The following is a 10,000-nucleotide window of genomic DNA, read 5'->3' as shown; positions in this document are numbered from 1 at the left end:
CCAAACCAGTGTAACAGAAACAAGGTGCTATTGACAGATAAAAAACTACAAAACATACAGACTACAACACAAAAAACATCATCATCTACTGTATACCATAACTAAACTTCACTGCCACTAGAAAAAGCAAATTTATCCCGTGCAGAATAAGAACAGAAACTCCCTCATTCCTCAAAAAACCTCTGAGCATCACTATCCTAACTCAAGTTTCAGAGAGATGACTTTAACAAACTGATGTATAAACTGCACAGCCAAAAATGCTTCTATGAGGTCTTAAACAACGACACACACACACAAACTTTTTGTTGTTGGTGAAGCTACTATAAAACTCATAATTTAAAGTAGTTAAATTACAGTCAAGCTACTAATAATTTACAGTAGTTAAAACTAGTCAAGCTACAGCACAACAGGGATGTGCCCGAAGCCGAATACCTTATTCGGAAAGGCACGAATAATGACATCAATACGAATAACGGATTCATCAGAATAATATACAAAATATTAGTTTGACTGATTATCCAAAAAGCACAAGGATAAAGTGACATTTTAAATAAACATATTCAAAATTACAACGAATTTATGAATCAGTGCAGCCAATATTTCTAACGTGTAATCATTATGAATGATAATGTGCATGCTGTGATTTCAGATCGGATGAGTACAGTTTAATAATGCTTAAGTATACTGTAAAAAAGCTCAATTTAATAATGCATAAAAGTACTGTAAAGTACAATTTAAAAAGGCTTAAGTGAACTGTAAAAAAGTTACATTTAATAATACTTAGGTGTACTGTAAAAAATCTCAATTTAATAATGCTTAGGTGTACTGTAAAGAACTATTTAATAATGCTTAAGTATACTGTAAAAAAGCTAAATTTAATAATGCATAAAAGTACCGTAAAGTACAATTGAATAATGCTTAGGTGTACTGTAAAGAACTATTTTATAATGCATAAAAGTACTGTAAAGTACAATTTAATAATGCTTAAGTATACTGTAAAAAAACTAAATTTAATAATGCATAAAAGTACTGTAAAGTACAATTTAATAATGCTTAGGTGTACTGTAAAGAACTATTTAATAATGCATAGAAGTACTGTAAAGTACAATTGAATAATGCTTTAATAATAATGTTTAATAATACTGTAAAAAAGCTAAATTTAATAATGCATAAAAGTACCGTAAAGTACTTTAATAATGCTTAAGTATACTGTAAAAAAGCTACATTTAATAATGCATAAAAGTACTGTAAAGTACAATTTAATAATACTTAGGTGTACTGTAAAAAATCTCAATTTAATAATGCTTAGGTGTACTGTAAAGAACTATTTAATAATGCTTGTGTACTGTAAAAAAGCTAAATTTAATAATGCATAAAAGTACTGTAAAGTACAATTGAATAATGCATAGAAGTACTGTAAAGTACAATTTAATAATGCATAGAAGTACTGTAAAGTACAATTTAATAATGCTTAAGTATACTGTAAAAAAACTAAATTTAATAATGCATAAAAGTACCGTAAAGTACAATTTAATAATGCTTAGGTGTACTGTAAAAAAGCTAAATTTAATCATCATAAAAGTACCGTAAAGTAGTTTAATAATGCTTAAGTATACTGTAAAAAAGCTAAATTTAATAATGCATAAAAGTACCGTAAAGTACAATTTAATAATGCTTAGGTGTACTGTAAAAAAGCTAAATTTAATCATCATAAAAGTACCGTAAAATAGTTTAATAATGCTCAAGTATACTGTAAAAAAGCTAAATTTAATAATGCATAAAAGTACCGTAAAGTACAATTTAATAATGCTTAAGTATACTGTAAAAAAGCTAAATTTAATCATCATAAAAGTACTGTAAAGTACAATTTAATAATGCTTAAGTATACTGTAAAAAAACTAAATTTAATAATGCATAAAAGTACTGTAAAGTACAATTTAATAATGCTTGTGTACTGTACAAAAGCTAAATTTAATAATCATAAAAGTACCGTAAAGTACAATTTAATAATGCTTAGGTGTACTGTAAAAAAGCTAAATTTAATCATCATAAAAGTACCGTAAAGTACAATTTAATAATGCTTAAGTATACTGTAAAAAAGCTAAATGTAATAATGCATAAAAGTACTGTAAAGTACAATTTAATAATGCTTAGGTGTACTGTAAAAAACTATTTTATAATGCATAAAAGTACTGTAAAGTACAACTGAATAATGCTTAGGTGTACTGTAAAAAAACTAAATTTAATAATGCATAAAAGTACAGTAAAGTACAATTTAAAAAGGCTTAAGTGAACTGTAAAAGAGTTCAATTTAATAATGCTTAGGTGTACTGTAAAGTACAATTTAATAATGCTTAAGTTTACTGTAAAAAAGCTCAATTTAATAATGCATAAAAGTACCGTAAATTACAATTTGAAAAATTTAATTCTTGTGTATTTGAAAGTACAATTTAATAATGCTTAAGTTTAAAAAAAGTGCAATTTAACAATGCTTCAAAGAACTGTAAAGTACATTTTAATAATGCTTAAGGGTACTTGAAAGAAATTGATTAAATTAATTTACTATCAAATATCTGATCATTTATACAAGACTCTGACAATGCAGGAAAATCACATTTACTTGGAATTTGGAAATGATCAGGTTTTTCTCTGGTTTTGCCATTAAAACACAAACAGACATGCATGCATTGAATAAACTGACACACATCAGGGTAATGGGCAAAAATCTAGGTGTGTTAATTGGTGTGTTAACTGTTTATGACCTTTCCCTGATAAAAGAACAACATTTAAGACATTTACATGACCTTACATGTTGTCAGCATAATCGTTGAAAGATGTGCATGTAAACACTCAATAAGTCAATAAATTTTTGCATGTTTGGATATTCTCACATATTTGCTGATTTACACTTCAGCTATCAGTTGTGTGTCCACATGAGTGTGTGAGTGTAAAGTGTGTAAAGTGCACAAGCGGCAGTCCATCAAACTAAATAACATCATTTCTGTGGTCATTTTTAAACCATTAATTCTTCATTGTTCTCATAAACACGGGGTCTGGAAAAGCATCTCTCTACCTCAATAACACAAACACGCAGATGCTGTTAGTATCCACGGCAACCTCGCTAAGAGCCAATGATGACTCACCAAATGATGGAGAAAAAAACAGCATGTGAACATGTTTGAGACAGGTGGCGTAGGCGTGACATGTGGATGTCTTAAACCACACACAATGTTCTGAAAATCACTTTTACGCACATTTTTACAGCCGTCACTTTCATACGTTTTTGAAATAAAACTACCAACTCTATCCAGACAGCAACAAATGAGATGTACACACACACTCACTGAGTGACAAGCTGAACTTCTAAATGTCTTGTTTATGCAGATGTAATGAGGGTGAAGGGTTTATGTGTGTGCGTGTATGTGTGTCACTGATGTGTTCTCTTTTATAACGCCACTCAATCTAAGCAAAGTTGTTATGTTGCATCTCACTCTCTTCATCATTTAACCTCTCACTCTCTCATTATAGGACCAAATGTACTCTGTTAGCTGACCTGAAATAATTTAGGAGCATCTCAATCAGAGCAGACCAGAGCCAAATATGTGTGAGTGAGGACTGATGACATCACACACTTTAGCATAAGTATTGGTGAAGCTCCTTTAAAACTGCCCTTTGTCAAGCTACAAGATACTCATAAATTCAAGTCATTAAACAGAAGTTAAACTACGGTCACACTATTACATTTACAATAGCTAAACCAGTTAAACTTCTCAATTTACAGAAGCTAAACTACAATTAAACTTCTGGTTTTACAGTAACTAAACTACAGTTAAACTCCACAATTTACAGAAGTTAAACTACAGTTAAACTACTTATAATTTGCAGAAGTTAAACTACAGTTAAACTACTCATAATTAACAGTCAAACTACTCAATTTACAGATAAACTTTAAAAGTAAAAGTTAAACTACAGTTAAACTGCTTATAATTTGCAGAAGTTAAACTACAGTTAAACTACTCATAATTTACAGAAGTTAAACAACAGTTAAACTACTCAATTTACAGTTAAACTTAAAAAGTAAAAGTTAGGGAGACACGTGACGCCATGTGGGGTTCGGACATGTGAGCAGCGAGCTCTGCGCACTTTGCTAGTTTTAATACTTTTTATGTCATAAAACAGCGAGATCCGATACACCCTGATCCTTAACTGTTCTAGGAAGACAAAATGTCAAAGAATTCAAAATCCTCGGGCTCTGGCAACATTAAAAGACACTTACGTAAGCTGATACCCCTGAGCAAGTAGGCCACAAGCCCGGGAGCCGATTTGGCCGGAGAAGTGAAGGAAATTCGGCAAGAATTGTTGAACGTGTTGGCAATGCTGACGAAGGTCATTGCTGACTTGGAGGATCTTGCTGTTATACATCGATCGATCACTGCCATCGAGACGAAATTCACTGAGGTGGTTACAAGAGTGGGGGATGTCGAGAAAAGGATCAATTATCTGATTCATCGGAGAGGGAATTAGCTGCTAATCCGCTAGCGAGCAAGGTGGATTTGGAGCAAGTCTGGGAGAAATTGGAGGGCTTGGAGGACCGCAACCGGTGGAATAACGTCCGAATTGTTGGAATTCCTGAGGACAAAGAAGGTAGGGATATGGTGAAATTCCTGGACGGGCTCTTTCTGAGTCTGCTCGACATAACAGGTGATAAGCTGGAAATCGAGCGAGCTCACAAGGTTCTGGCTCGGCGATCCGCTGAGGGAGACAGGCCCCGATCAATTCTGGCAAAATTTCTGAGATCATCTGATAAAGCTCTCATGTTACACGAGGTGAGGAGCAAAGGAAGGCTTTCTTGGAAGAATCACAGCATTTTCTTGTTCCCAGACTTTGCTAATTCGACAAGAGAGAAATGTGATCGATTTAAGGAATGCATGAAACTTTTACATCAATGGAAGTTCGCTTTTGCACTGATGTTCCTGGCCAAACTGAGAATAGATGCTAAGGATGTCCTCAGCAAGCGATGTCCTTCATAAAGTCAATGGTCTGAGTAAGTTATTTTGTGGTACTCATGTTGCAGCCAAGTGGTCTGACTCACTGAACATTCACTTGACCGTCTGAGGAAACTGAGCACCTGTTTTGTTTCTTTTTGTGCTGGTTCCGCCTAGCGGCTGGAGTTTGTTTTGTGTAGTAGCACACTTCGGGACAGTGTTGTGGATGAATCTGCATGTTTTTTGTGCTTATGCCTCCTATTGGTTGGAGTTTGTTTTATAGATTATCTTCTGTTGTGTAATTCTGTCTCACAAAATTTGTACAAAAGCACCGGACTTGAGCAATCCGACAGCAAAGTTGTCGCGGGGGCTCTCGTAGGCGTACATGGTCTGTTTGAGTTTAGAGAGATGGACGCCGGTTGGCGCTTTCGTGCATGGGGTTAATAAGCACTTTTTTATTTTTTCTGCTTGTTTGGTTTGGGGGGAAGTTTGGGTTTTGATTGTTGCACTAATGGGGAATGTGGTCTTTATAATTGTTTTTTTTTTTTTGACAATCTATTTTGTCTAATATGTCAAAATGTCAAATGTTAATATGAATGGATTGCCTCTCTCCACGTGGAATGTGAATGGGTTGGGGCACCCCATAAAAAGAAGGAAAGTTATTTCTCTTCTTAAACATAAGAAATATGATATAGTGTTTCTTCAAGAAATGCATCTTTCCCCACAGGAAGCTGAAATATTTGGGATGATATGGGGTGGACATGTTTTCTTTAGTGCTGGCTCAAGTAAGAGCAGGGGAGTCATTACACTGATAAATAAACATCTACAATTCAAATGTCTCAAACAAATTAAAGATAAATTAGGAAGAGTCATTATTGTTTTAGCAGAAATTCAGGGGCAAAGTCTGATTTTGGCTAATATTTACACACCTAACACTGATGATCTGGGCTTTTTTTATAGATCTTGAAGGGATGTTGCAAGCCGCTGGCACCCCTCATGATATAATATTGGATGGATACTTTAATCTATTGATGGATTCAGTCCTTGATCATAGTGAAGTATGCAAGCCCCCTAGAGCATCATTAACGCTTCACAGGATGTGTAAAAATCTTGGTCTTACAGATATTTGGAGACTTTTGAACCCATCTGGGAGGGACTATACATCCAGTACAATCCATCAGTCCATAAGATTTATTCTAGAATAGATTTTTTATATTCAAGTTCCTAATTTCATCTGTTATTGATTGCTCAATTGGAAACATCTTAGTCTCAGATCATGCCCTAGTGAGTTTAGAGATGTTGCCACATATGGAGAAAACAAAATCATATAGTTGGCACTTTAATGTATCACTTTTGCAAAATCCTGAATTCCAACAAATGTTAAAGGCTGAAATCAATGTTTATATGGAGACCAACTGGTCCTCAGTATCTTCTGTGGGTATGGCTTGGGAGGCACTCAAGGCGGTTCTTAGGGGTCGGATCATACAGTATGCCTCATTTATCCAAAAATCCAAAGCACGAGAGCTTGTGGAGTTGGAAGAGAATATTAAAAGTGCCGAGGCAGAGCTGAAGTGCCGAATGTCGTCTCATGGCCTCAGAGAACTGACCCGATTGAAATATAGATATAACACTATTTTGTTGCGGAAAGTGGAGTTTTGGCTATTCAGGGCAAGACAGTCATACTTTGATTGAGGGACAAAGCAAGGAAGCTTTTGGCTAGATATATAAAGCAGAGAGAATCTTTTCTACCATTCCCTCAGTGAAATCTGCTGGTGGTGAAATTTTTACCTCGGCCATTGATATTAATAATGTTTATAAAGAATTCTATCTTGATCTTTATAGTTCCATGTCTTCGTCTACTGATGAAGATATTAGAAACTTTGTGGAACCATAACAACTCCCTAAACTGACGACGGAGCAAAAAATTATCTTGATTCTGAGATAACCTTGGATGAGCTTGGCAAGGTAATTAAGGCCTTGCCTACAGGCTCGAGTTTTTTAGATCTTATGCTACAGAATTGGCTCCACATTTGTTAGAAATGTATACGGAATCATTAAAGAATGGAAAGCTTCCGCCATCATGACACAAGCCCGGATCAGTCTGATTCTTAAAAAGGACAAAGATCCAAGTTAGTGTAAGAGTTACTGTCCAATTTCCCTGATCCAGCTAGATGTAAAAATATTGTCAAAAATTCTGGTTAACCGATTAAGTAAAGTTATGACAGCTCTTATAAATATAGATCAGGTGGGGTTTAATAGGGGCCGCAGCTCTTCTGATAATATTAGGCGTTTCATCAATCAATCATGTGGTCAGTGGCTAATGATCAGACTCCAGTCACTGCCATCTCACTTGATGCCAAAAAGGCATTTGATATGGTAGAATGGGATTATCTTTTTAAGATTTTGGAAATATACAGGTTTGGGAACACTTTTATTGGATGGATTAAGTTACTTTATAGACACCCGGTAGAGGCGGTACAAACAAATGGATTAATTTCAGATTATTTTACTCTGAATAGGGGCACCCGGCAGGGTTTTCCTCTTTCCCCATTATTGTTATGTCTTGCCCTGGAATCATTAGCAGCTGCGATAAGAAAGGAGGAGGATTTTCCAGGAGTGATGGCGGGAGGTGTGGCGCATAAGCTTTTGCTTTACGCAGATGATATTTTTTTATTATTCTCCGACCCCACTAGAATTATGCCTTGCCTCCACAGAATAATTAATTCCTTTTCTAAGTTCTCAGGATACAGAGTCAACTGGTCTAAATCCGAAGCTTTGACTCTGACAGCGTACTGCCCAGCGACGGCTTTCCAGCCGGGCGCCTTCCAGTGTATTTGGGCATTTTATTCCCAGCAAATTTGTGTGATTTAGTTAGAGTTAATTTTGACCCCTTCATAAAAAGGTTTTCGAGCGATGTAGGCAGGTGGGCTTCATGACATTTATCGATGATTGGGAAGGTTAATGTTATTAAAATGAATTTATTCCAAAATTCAACTACCTGCTACAATCTCTCCCTGTAGATGTCCCCCTCTCTTATTTCAAGCAATTTGATACCATAGCGAAGTCCTTCATTTGGAATGGTAAACGTCCCAGATTACATTTCAATAAGTTAGATAGGCTGATTGATAAAGGTGGGCTAGCCCTACCCAAGACTTTGTTTTATTATTATACATTCGGTCTTAGACATTTGGCTTATTGGTCGCTTCCTCCTGAGAGAGCCCCTCCCTGGTTTTATATTGAACAAGAAGTTCTTGCCCCTATTTTGCCATTGCAAAGCCTTTCTATCAAACTAATCAGAGAAGTTACACCCTGTTATCTCGCATTTGCACTCGGTATGGACAAAAGTGTCCAGCGTGTTTAATTCGGACATTTATTTAAATGTTGCCTCGAGCATTTGGCTGAACCCAAAATTATGTTTTAATAGGTCCCCATTCTGCTGGTCAGAGTGGATTGCGAGGGAGGTTAATACGCTCAGTGACCTATATGAGAGCGGAGTGTTGAAATCCTTTGAAAATTAGGTTCAACATTTCGGGATTCCCAGATATCAGTTCTTTAGGTATTACAGCTGCACCATCCGCTCTGTACTATTTTTGGGAGTAGCATACAGTAGCATAATCAGTGTATTACTCACTGCTAATTCATAGTCTGGGGAACGGAGCTTTAACTTCTATCAAGAGATTATGGGAGAAAGATTTTATCTTGGTATTGGAGGAGGGAGTGTGGGCTAGGATTCTAAAAATGTCAAGTCTGTATCTAGAGATACAAGGGTGCGCCTTATGCAATTCAAGATTTTACATAAATTCTGTTAGACCCCCTCTAGATTGTATAGGCTTGGTTTTAAAGACACACCCACCTGCTAGCGATGCCAATCGGAGGATGGAGACATGGCCCATGTTTTTTGGTGGTGTGTTGAGATCCAGGAATTTTGGTTGAATGTTCAGAGTTTTGTGTGTGATGTGTTGGGCACTCGGGTTTTGTTTTACCCCAAACTCTGTGTTTTGGGCGATGGGAAGGTCATCAATATAGGGGATAAACACATAAAAAATTGGGTCCTGACCAGTGTTATGACAGGCAGACAGATTGTTTTAAGGGGATGGAATTTCGGGAGTGGTGTGCAGAAATGAAGAGGGTGGCAGCTTTCGAGGAGGTGTCATGAAGAAGGCTGGGGATCTGGGACTCATTTGATGGGAAATGGGGAATTTATTTGGTGTTTTTGGGGGACTCACAGGGAGGGGCTGCGAAGAGAGAGGCGTAGTTTTAGATGTGTATTATTATTATTATTATATATTTTATTTATTTATTTATTTTTGTGTGTGTACTTATGTGTGACCATGGGGATGTTTGTTGGGGGTCAGAGTGGAGTTGGTAATTGGGGAGGGGAAGGGGTAGAAGTGGGAGTTAAATGTTGATTCAGTGTATCTATGTTTTGTTTTTCTTTGTCACCTATATGAATCAATTAAAAATGTTAATCGGAAAAAGTAAAAGTTAAACTACAGTTAAAGGTGCAGTATGTAATATTCACCTTTTTTTGCCAATGTGTGTACGGTTTGTAACGCAACTTAAAAAATGAGCCCTTCCTGGACTTCCTAGATTGTCTATTAAAGCCTGTAGACTGATTTTCATGCGAAGGGGGCGGGTCGCTTTTGCCGGGAAAATCCAAACGATGTGAAGTTTATGCGCACTCCCGAGAGCCTTCTACTGAATCCCATCTGGCTAAGCGGGAAAGTGATCGTGGTCAAGCGAAAACTAGAGTGAACATCGGCAGGGAATTTGATTCCTGGAGGGACATTCGTTCGGTTTTGGGGATCAAAACCGACCCTGAATTGGCGTTCTTCTTATTGGACAGGTAAGCTTACATAACTCCAAAGCATGTGAAATATAGTGCCATAAGGATTGATCTGTGTAATTTTAGCTAACTAGATCTTGCCTGCTAACGTTGATGAATTGCAAGCTACCTTGCTTCGTAACTTTCAAATAAGTTCAACGATTTTCTCTTTAAACTAAAAGCCAGGTAT

At 36.2% G+C, this 10,000-nt stretch overlaps 1 protein-coding gene across 1 annotated transcript in view; it reads right to left on the bottom strand.

Moving 5' to 3' along the window:
* The window catches only part of LOC127429924 (chloride channel protein 2-like), an 86,815-nt gene that overhangs the window by 37,590 nt on the left and 39,225 nt on the right, over nucleotides 1-10,000 (bottom strand). The gene's annotated exons all lie outside the window — the stretch shown is intronic.

Source organism: Myxocyprinus asiaticus, chromosome 39 (assembly GCF_019703515.2).
Source record: "Myxocyprinus asiaticus isolate MX2 ecotype Aquarium Trade chromosome 39, UBuf_Myxa_2, whole genome shotgun sequence".
Taxonomy (NCBI): domain Eukaryota; kingdom Metazoa; phylum Chordata; class Actinopteri; order Cypriniformes; family Catostomidae; genus Myxocyprinus; species Myxocyprinus asiaticus.
This window is presented reverse-complemented; position numbering and strand designations above follow the sequence as displayed.